We start from the raw sequence: 10,881 nt of genomic DNA, 5'->3' as shown, positions 1-10,881 counted from the left end.
ACCAACCGGTTTGCAGGGACCGCCGCGAACCGGTTGAAACCCACCCCCGTTTTGGATTCTATAATATGGTTCAGGCAGGCATGATCCCTCCCTCCCTTCCTCCCCCTACAATATATTCTGCCTTTCTTGCAGGAGCTCAGGTTTGAGATAGATAATAAATGGCAGTGGGGGGAAGAGTCTGGCCCAAAGTTACCCTGTGAGCTTTCATGGCTGAGGGTGAATTTGTATCTAGATTTCTCTCTGGCCTTCAACCAACATACAAGCACACTACCTCTGTTGTATGAATTGATTTATTCAATAAACTCAACCTTTAAAAGCCATGAAGTAACCCAATGTAGAAACATAACATAGTGCATGAGAAATAAAGAGGGCAGGAGTTGAATGAGTACCAAAGCTCTTTTAATTTTATAGCTCTCTTGGAAATCATGATTTTAACTGGATCCTTTGTGGGTGCTTCCAATCAAGGAATTATCCCCTATCCAATCATCACATTTTGAGGATTATCTTCCATTTGCAACTGGAGTTATCCCACTACAGCACCTTCTACTCATTAAGACAGGCAGCACCAGAGGCAATCTGCCTGGAAGCACCATGCAGTCCTTTGTGCATTTAGACCTGTGGTAGTCAACCTGGTCCCTACCGCCCACTAGTGGGCGTTCCAGCTTTCATGGTGGGCGGTAGGGGTTTTGTCCAATACTGAAGCACTTTCCTTTTTTTAAAATTTAATTGACTTTTTTAAAAAAATTCATAGCATTATTTAAAAACATTTTCATTAGGTTTTCATAAAATCACCATTACTGTGGAACCGGTGGGCGGTTAGAAATTTTTACTATTAACAGAGATACAAAAGTGGGCGGTAGGTATAAAAAGGTTGACTACCTCTGATTTAGACAGAGGCCCCATTTTCCCAGGTGGACTTCACTCCCAGATAATAAGATTGAAACTTAAGGGTCTCTAAGCCTGTAGGCACAGTCAGACCCTTATTTTCTTGTACATCCTTTGGTTTTTCTCCCAAGCATTTTATTTACTCAGCTCTTTTCAACTTGAGATTGTGTTCACTCCGTTCTCTTACCCTCTTCCTCTGTCACATGTTTATTTTTCCCCCCACTTTGAAGCAAAGTTTCCCATTCAGTGATTTTCATTCCCTTTTCCTTGGCCATTTGATGCTAGTAACACTCCAAGTTTGAATAGCAGGAAAGAGTTGAATCAAGGAGCACTCTTTATACTCAAAATAAAGCAGGGTCACTCTGTCTTTGTGCCTTGCAACAGGGTATATAACCTCTGTTCCCTTTCCCACAAACAGATTTCGCAGTTAAAAAAATAATTATGACTTCTTAGAAGCGTGCATCATGCTGCTCATTGGGAAGAAACACACACATGATTGTAACAGCTTTTCAGTTATGGACAAGATGAAAATGTCCCACAGTTCAACTCCTTCTTCATCTCCAGAGAATATAACTAGTGTATACCTTTCAGGATTGTGACGGAAACTTCAAAAATCAGGGAGTTTGGCAGAGGTGTCTGCAAGAAGGGTGGGAGTCAAGAAAACCAGAATGATGGTCACAAACACATGGCAGGTGAATCCCCGCTATGGGTGCCTGTCAGCACTTCTTCATTGGATAATCAGGAAAGAAAACCACAAGACTCCATTGATAGAAATCAAATGTACTTTTACTAATTATAAATGAACAGAAGCGTAGCAAAGCGAAGTCTGATTATTTAGACGCGAAAGCGAATAATATATTGTATAATTCATTCCCCTCCCCTTGGCATCCCAAATACAGTCCAATCATAATTCTCCCAAATGTCAGGTGTGAGATAACTTCGAAAGGCATCACCAGGATGGAATGCCGGTGCCGTTGGCCTTGGCGGGAAACCTCCTCCGCATGCGCAGTAAGGTGGACAGTTCAAACTCCAGAATCTTCCTCCAGCACAACAGTTAGTCCCCTCCCAAATACCATGCCCCCCCTCCCCGTTTCAATGGCAGCCGAAGCAGCAGCAAAGCAGAGGCTGACAGTGCCATCTCTTCCTTTTCAACCCTCTTCCCCCCCCCCCCCCGACCTCCCTGGAATAGGAGAAGTTATATTTCAAGCAAACTTTAGATACAACAAGAGTTAAGGGGGGGGGAGAAACAGCTGAGTTGTGAGTGCAATCAACTGGCAGAGACCATTGCATCCTGGGAAAATCAGTTTTCAAGGAGCAGATCCTGAATGTGAGTTCTCCCATCTAAAGTGGGCTTTTGCAAAGAGGAGGGGGACCAGTGTATTTTACTTTTTTATGCTGTGCCCATTGGGAGTGATTTTTTCCAAGAGTGGCCAAAAGCCAAATAAAAAGGTAAAGGTTCCCCTCGCACATATGTGCTAGTCGTTCTAGGGGGAGGTGCTCATTTCCATTTCAATGCCAAAGAGCCAGCGCTGTCCAAAGACGTCTTGGTGGACATGTGGCCAGTGTGACTAAATGCTGAAGGCGCACCGAAAGGAATGCGGCACTAGGGATTTGAACCTCTGAACTGCTGACCTTTCTGATTGATATGTTCAGCGTCTTAGCCACCGAGCCACTGCCTCCCCTTAAAAGCCAAATAAGAAGGGATAAAAATATCTCGATTGGAAATTTGGGGAATCAAGTTAGGAACCACTGGGGCTACATGCAATAGAGATTTGAATAGATTTCATGAATCCATATAGTGATCTACACTGTGGGGTGTTGTCCTCTCTGTGTTGCAGAGTCCTGATGTGTCAAGGAAGCTCATATGGGCAAAGGAATCCAATAGGCATCCACCTCTCAAGTCATTCAGGATTTCGTAGGACAAAGCCATTGCTTTGACTTTTGTTTGAAAATGATTTATAACCCATTCAAACGCCGGGCTTTTTGTTCCTGGAGCAGCACATTAAAGGATAGACTGCCGATAGTAGGAGATTTTAAACCTCCTACTATTGGGCCTTTACAACTAAATGTCAGATGACCAAATGTATTTAAATAATGTGTATTTCCTGATACACATTAAGTTTTACTCCATGCTGACAGACGTTTCAGTAGAGAACAAATCATGAATAATGAAATATCCTAAGCTTTTATTAGGCACCTTGGGACCACGCTCATTATAATGCTTACTCAGCTCTTTATAAGTGGGTGAATTAAAATGAGAGCAGACTATTGGTTGACAACTTCTATCTTTATTGGCCCACAGCCTCAAGTACTGTTTTATAGTGTTAGTCTATCACAAGCTGATTTTAATTCCCTGAAGCACATGACCTTCTATAATTTACTGAAAGAAAAATCCATTGTATGGGTAAAGGTATTTACATTATGCTATTAGCTTGGAGCTAAATGCACTCTAAAAATGACTAAGCTGAGAAATCTGATTTTTTGACAGAAGTATTTTTTCCTTAGAAAAGAGCAGTAATTAAAATCATATCCTTGAACAACTCACTCACAAATGTCTGCTTTACTGTGTCCATGCTCACATCTTAAGTAACATTTTGCATGGGTTATGTTGGGAAAAGAAATACTCCATGCTGTTGGAAACCATTTAATTGCTATTCATTATGATCCCTGTGATTCACACATATGAGTTGTGGGATCAGGAAATGCTCTATTTTGAATCTTTCAATGCATAATTAACCATCTCCGTCATTCAGATAAATGATGGCTCCTGAGATTGAAAACTCTGCAAGATGCTTCTATATATCTGCCATGCTTGCTAGTTGGGAGTTCCCTGTACTGTGTGAAAAATGTCATGATGCTACCTTTAAAAGAAAGTTTGTTGGTAGAAATAGACATTTCAACAAAGCCAGGTGGGTTCAGAGCCAAAGCCATGCTATCTTTGCATTATTACAGGAGTGTCAAACTCATGTCGTCATGGTGGCGCTACGAGACGTATCGGGATTTCTCCCCCCTTTTGCTAAACCAGGTGGGGGCGGGGCCAGCACATGATGCATCTGGCCCACAGGCCACAAGTTTGACACCCCTGCTATAATAGGAGCCATGGTGACACAGTGATTAGAGTGCAGTACTATAGGCCACTTCTGCTGACTACCAGCTGCCTGCAATTTGGAAGTTCAAATCTTACCAGGTTCAAGGCTGACTCCACCTTCCATTCTTCTGAGGTGGGTAAAATGAGGACTCAGATTGTTGGGGACAATATGCTGACTCTGCAAACCACTTAGAGAGGGCTATAAAGCGCTGTAAAGCTGTATATAAGTCTAAGTGCTATTGCTACTGCTATTACACATTCAAAGAATTAATTTTGACACAGATTCTTCCAAAATGAGCTGCTACCATTGAGAAAGGACCTCAAGAACTTCTGTTTGGTCAGTTAAGTTTGATTGCCATATCAGTATTTGCATTGATCCACCTGCAGAAGACCAGAGGGTGATGTTGGAGGAACAGTTTAAGATGCATGTCCCTGCTGTCACTGTTTTGTTTGAAGCAAGAGAAATTTAGCAATATTACAAGAAAAAGAGGGGAAATGTTCATAAAGGGCAGCCTCCACATCTCCCAGGGAAGGTCTTCCCTAAACCATTCCACTGATTGTTCTCATTGTCAGGAAATTTGTCCTTAGTTCTAGGTTGCATTTCTCCTTGATAATCTTCCATCCATTTCTTTTTTCCCTGCCTTCAGGTGCTTTGGAGAATAGGTTGATTCTCTTTTCTCTGTGACAGCTCCTTAAATATTGGAAGACTTCTATCAAGTCACCCCTAGTCCTTCCATTTGTTAGACTAGCATTCTCATTCCCACAACTGTTCATCATGCTTTAGCCTCCAGCGGCCCCTAATCATCTTTGTTACTCCTCCCTGCACTTTTCTAGAGTCTCAATAACTTTTTTTGTATCATCGTCGCCAAAAGCGGACAAGGTATTCCAAATGTGATTCTACTAACAGTATGAAGCAGTACTAACACTTCACATGACCTTGATACTCTCCCTCTGTTGATGCAGCCTAGGACTGCATTGGTTTTTTTGGCACTGCTGTCTCATATATAAGTGGTTATCCCCTAGCACTCCTAGATCTTTCTCGCAGTTACTGCTGTTGAGCCACATACCACCTATTCTATACCTGTGCATTTAGTTTTTCTTACCAAAGTGCAAAACCTCACTTTTTTAATCAATGAATTGCATTCAGTCAAGGTTTCTCCAACAGGAGCTTTTATCACCTAAGCTTCGGTGTCCCGTTATGTTCTTTCTAAAAAAAAAGTGACATCAATTTAGGGGTATCTCTCGGTTGCAGAGCAGTTTCGGTTCCTAAGGTTCAGATCAAGGACACTTAACGGAGTCATGCTTAGCTATAAATTTTTGTGAAGTCATTGTGTACAGTGATGTCAACATATACTTCCTGTTTTGTGCTTATCAGGGAAAAAAAGGGAGAAATGAAGTCTAAAAAGCAGTAGCTGTCTCTACCAAAGAACCCACTGGATTATCTCCCTTCATACATATTTTCTAGAGAATAAGCCGCAAACCACAGTGACATGTTCATATATTCAAAAAGTCAGCATGTTGGAGAAGAGAGGGAAGGATAGGAGAAGAAAAAAGAGGAAAGGAGAGGAAGATTGGGAGGGGTAGGAAGAGGAGGAGAAAGGGTATGAAGGGGAAGAGGTAGAGAGGAGTAGGGGAGAGGAAGGGGAAGAAGGCAAGGGAAAGAAGAGGAGGAGAAGAAAGCAGAGAAGGGAGGGAGAAAAGGAAAGGAAAGTAGGGTGGAGGTAAAATAAAATAGGTGTATGGGATGGTAAGCAAAGCAATTCCTATCATATATTTTAATTTTTATATGGAAAAATGAATGTTTAAAAGTGTTAAAATGTGATAAGAATAACAACAGAGAATGTATTCTTGTAAATGTGTGCATGAGACTAAAAATAAAAACTTTTTTAAAAAAATGCCACCATGTTCACAAAGCATTCTTCCAAAGCCATCTATTAAAGGTCCATATTTTTCAAAGAACATAACTTCCCAGCAAACCAGATTTTGACAGGCAGCTATCAATGGTGAAAATTTCAGGAGGAAATCCTATTAAGAGGCAGTTGCATCTGAGAGTAGCGCTCCTTTCCACAATGGATGGCCTCTTATATACCTTTGCAAGCATTAGAGCCCAGAAAGCAACTGTCATCTTGCTGTTGTGCTCACTTGACAGTATCAAACTAAAAGAAAGGTGGAGGGCAGTGTGAGGACTTTGTATATCCATGGTAGGTACATAGATGATAGATAGATGAGAGAGAGGGGGGAGGGGGAGATGTAGATAGGTGGAGACAGACAAGACAGACTGATAGATGAAAGGCAATAGATAGATGATACATAGATATTTTCATCAGAATAATATTGGAATGCCTCTGAAATTTGCTGGCTGCACTTAGCTCTTATTCCTTGGACAATACTGAAACAGATTGCATGAAGGACTGATGTAACTCAATATCGAGATGCTGGCAATTAAACAACAGTGTATGTCAGGCCCATACAACACATGAGAACTGCCAAGCAATCTTGTGCAACCCATTGGCATCACCTCAGCAAATCCATCCCCACTGCCTGGTATGTTTTGCTGCCACCACCATCCCAAAAGATATACTGTGATGGCCCTCAGGCCTCCCCACCAGAACCTCAACACTTGACTACTTGCCAAACAGCTGATTGATATTCTTAATGGCCAGTATCATTTTTAATTAATCAGTGTTGCCCCTTTTTCCACTATTAGTTGTGCTGACCTGCTGTATAAGCACTATTCTTGAGATACACTGTGGTCAAAAATTATCTGAAGGGCAGTGTTCATTGTAGGATTGCATTTGTGTTGCCTTTCCATTTAAAAACTTTTATTTCCAGATCCTTCTGGGAGTTCTAGTATAGGTAGCCTCCCAACAGATCTTCTGTTATTTCGGTTCTCCAATAAAACACAAAACATGAATTAATGGTTTTTCTGTTAAACTGTCACAAGATTATATTTAATTTGGTTTTAAAATTTTAATTTTATACACACATAGGTTTTTCATGACATAAAACCAGGTACATTAAACACTCATTATAAATAAGAATGCAAGAATTTTATGCACATGTTACATACAGCCTGGGAACCTGCATTCATACTGTATATTTATTGAGAAGAACCTTGTACATACATTTATTTTAGCAGGCACATTTCTTTTTAATTTTTATTCTTTTTATTATACTTCATTTGGTCTTTCCCCCTTCTATTTATAGATTAAAAGTAAAATAAAGTAACATAGTAGTATAACAAAAAACAAACTTCCCAAATCTAATGCTTATTGACACATAGACACTGGTACTTCTCAATATGGCTTCCTTGTTATAAAATTCTGGGAATCTGGGCATAACAAAAAGTAAAATACTGCCTTTAATGCAACATATTCCTATCAAGTCATTTTAAAAATGAATCTCTCCTGCAAACTCCCTCATTATACACTTTAACATTTTACCTGATTCACTGAGATGGAGACTCTGAAGGGGAAAAAGTTATTTTGCAAATTTCAAAGACTACTAAGATATTGATTGGCTGGCTCCTGTGGAATCATGTTGTTTTCTTAGATTGACACAAAAGACCGATGTGATGTATCTGCTCACACACACTGGAATCGTGTTTCTTTTCTTTTCTTTTTTCAGTTTGCAAGGTCACTCACCTGCCACGGGACTTCGAATGGCTAACATCAGTTTTTCCTTTCAAATCCTGACCACCATAGAGCCCTATTAGAGATCTATTCTTTTATTGCAAAACCATCCTTGTAGAGCAATTGGAAAACTGTTTTCATGTCAGAATTGCCATCTCCTTTAGCGTATCTCTAACATTTTTTAAAATCTAGAGCAGCCGTTCCCAACATTTTTTTTTAATGCAAATGAATATATTGTCATCTTTGAAAGCCACATTGAGTCATCAGGTCAGTCCCTATGGGCAGCAGCTTTTCTTCTCTCCCTTGAGACTGTATCCATAAAACCACATTTAAAAGGCATTTAAACAAAATGATAAAAAACTTCTAAGGTTTCCACATAAATGCTACATGAATATCACCTGAAATCTGGTTAAAAAAATGGAATTGATGGGTTTCAAGATACCATGTACAGTACATTGTATTTATGTGGGCTGAATTGCCCCCCCCCCAAATTAGAATTGGTCAAAAAATATTTAAGACCATCATTGGATTATTTGAATAAAAGGTAGACGTTCCCCTCGCATATATGCACTAGTCATTCCCGACTCTAGGGGGCAGTGCTCATCTCTGTTTCAAAGCCAAAGAGCCAGCGCTGTCTGAAGATGTCTCTGTGGTCATGCGGCCGGTATGACTAAATGCCAAAGTTGCATGGAATGCTGTTACCTTCCCACCAAAGGTGGTTCCTATTTTTCTTCTTGAATTTTTACATGCTTTTGAACTGCTAGGTTGGTAGAAGCTGAGACAAGTAACGGGCGCTCACTCCGTTACAGGGTACTAGGGATTCGAACTGCCTACCTGCCAACTTTCTGATTGACAAGCTCAGCGTCTTAGCCACTGAGCCAATGCATCCCTCATTATTTGAATATTTAAGCTAAATATATAGCAATTTCCACATATATTATGCAGCCATTTTATTTACTTTTACAAGCAGTGTTGAGGCAGTATAGAGAATATTGCTGGCATCATCCAGCAGATAAAGCTACTACCACATGCCATTTTGTTTTCTTTAATATACAAGGAGGTCTGGTTTGCTAGCATCATGATCTCAAGCCACCTGAAAGGTATTATTTCTGTTTTTGAAAACAGATGGATCACTTCTAAGTGTCTTCTATGCCTAAGCCAAATTAGAGATAATATTGAAATAGTGCATTCAAATAAACTTTATTCAATAAAGAAATGGCCAGTGTATTGGGGCTGTGCAATGGTCCAGACTGAATTGGAAGAAAAAATATTGAAAAGGACAGCAATACAAACACAGTTCTAACCCATGATTCATTAAAGCATACACAGCTGCATTCACAAATCACTGCGTTCCCATTCCTGCACATTCTGAAGCAGCTCTTCCAAGTCAGAACCAAAGTATTGCACAGTTGTTACAACTATGTTTTCTTCTACTATCCAAAATGCTTTTTATCGCTTAAACCTCTTTTTGCCCTTTTTGGGCAGATGAACACACTTTAAATAAAACAATCTCATGTTTTGGTTTCAGCACCAACCACAATGTTTTACTTTATAAAATGTTTATAATATGCTTTAAAGATGACAGCTTTCAACTTCTAACTTTTAATTGAGCAGCTTCCAACCACATGCCAGCTTCCTGTTTATTATTTAATTTAAACAATCTAAAAAAATAAAGGTGAAATAGGGGGCTCTAGGGGTATTGTCAGTGTGGAGAGTGATGGCTATAGGCATGAGAAATATTCCTGGAAAATAGGGAACTCCCAATCTTATTGTTAAATATACCATGTTTCCCCAAAAATAAAACAGGGCCTTATTTTCTTTTGACCCCCAAAATAAACGCTTGGCCTTATTTTCGGGGATGTCTTATTATTTCTTAGATGCAGGAGGTGGCGAGCGTGATCACCCCATTATTGCTGCTGTGTTGCAATATTTTCAGGATGGGCTTATTTTCAAAGACAGGGCTTATTTTAGCGCATGCGCTCAAAAGCCCAATTATTATTCGGGGAGGTCTTATTTTCAGGGAAACAAGGTAATAAAATAAATACTTCATCTAATCACGCAAAGAAAAAAATTCTGGATCTCTTTGGTCTAATGTTATTACCTAATAATTAATGTTATTACTTCCTAAGACTTTCTGTAAGGGTAATGGAAAATGTCTGGGAATCTTTATGAAGTTTTAGTCTCTCATTTCACGTTGGACCATCAACACTATAACATTCATTACCCAGTTAAGCAACATCATCAGTGGTAATGAATGTGGCATTTGCTTCCTTTGAGGAATTTTAATCACATTTTTGGAAGCCAGGGGTTTAATGATGCCAGATCAGGTTAGAATACAACCTGAGTCTTCTATCGTCAAATGTAATATTAGGAATATCTTTGTGGTGCAGATGCTATCAGGATCTGATTAAGGCAACATCCACAGAAAAGGGTATAAGTAGAAATAATACATTAAGTAAACTTTAATGTCATTTGTATGCAGATTGTATATATCTGAACAGAATATTTTAGATTCTTTTTTCACAATAGAGGAGAATATTTCTAGCTCAGGGTTGAGATGAACATTCTCTGAACTTGATTGTTTTCTTGGAATATGTTTCATAATGCTAGACTCTCTGTTGATATTACCTTGTTTGGGTAATGAAATGTCTTCAAGCAAACAACTCAGAGAACACCCTCGTGGGATTTTTTTTTCTCTTTACCCATGAGAGAACTGGACTATAACTTTTTTGAATATTGGCTAAAGAAAGGGGGAAAGATATGTTTTCTTTTCAAAGGCTTCTTGAATGATGGTATGTACACATTAGGGTTCCTTTTTATAGAGCTTGTCATATAACTAGCCTACCAGTTCAAAAATACTTTTATACTCACTGACTTGAAACCTCTTATTGCATTTTTTCATAAAAATGAAAAAACAACTTGGACTTATGGTGTTAATGATTAAATAGAAAAAAAAGAAAAATAATACAATGTAACTTTAGAGAAGTTAAAATACATCCCTACTCCTAACTGTTATGAAGAATATTGGAAGCCACTTCCTTACGTATTTTTTCTTTCTTTTTTTTCTTCATTTTTTTTCCTTTTCTTACATTTTTTTCCTTTGATTTCTTTCTTTCTTTTGTTCCTTTTTTTCTATTAGTTTGTGTTAGATGTTACCTTCTGGTTTAAAAGTTTTTAATAAAAATTACATATAAAAATATTTTAAATTTGACTGGAGGAATAGCTTAAATTTCAAAGCTGAATTTCACTTTGAGCTTTGATGCTACAAAGAGTTCC

The sequence above is a fragment of the Thamnophis sirtalis genome, unplaced genomic scaffold (genome assembly GCF_051295495.1).
Source record: "Thamnophis sirtalis isolate CommonGarterSnake01/CBP01778 unplaced genomic scaffold, rThaSir2_p1.2 scaffold_3, whole genome shotgun sequence".
NCBI lineage: Eukaryota > Metazoa > Chordata > Lepidosauria > Squamata > Natricidae > Thamnophis > Thamnophis sirtalis.
The sequence above is the reverse complement of the archived record's forward strand: the minus strand, read 5'-3'. Positions refer to the sequence as shown.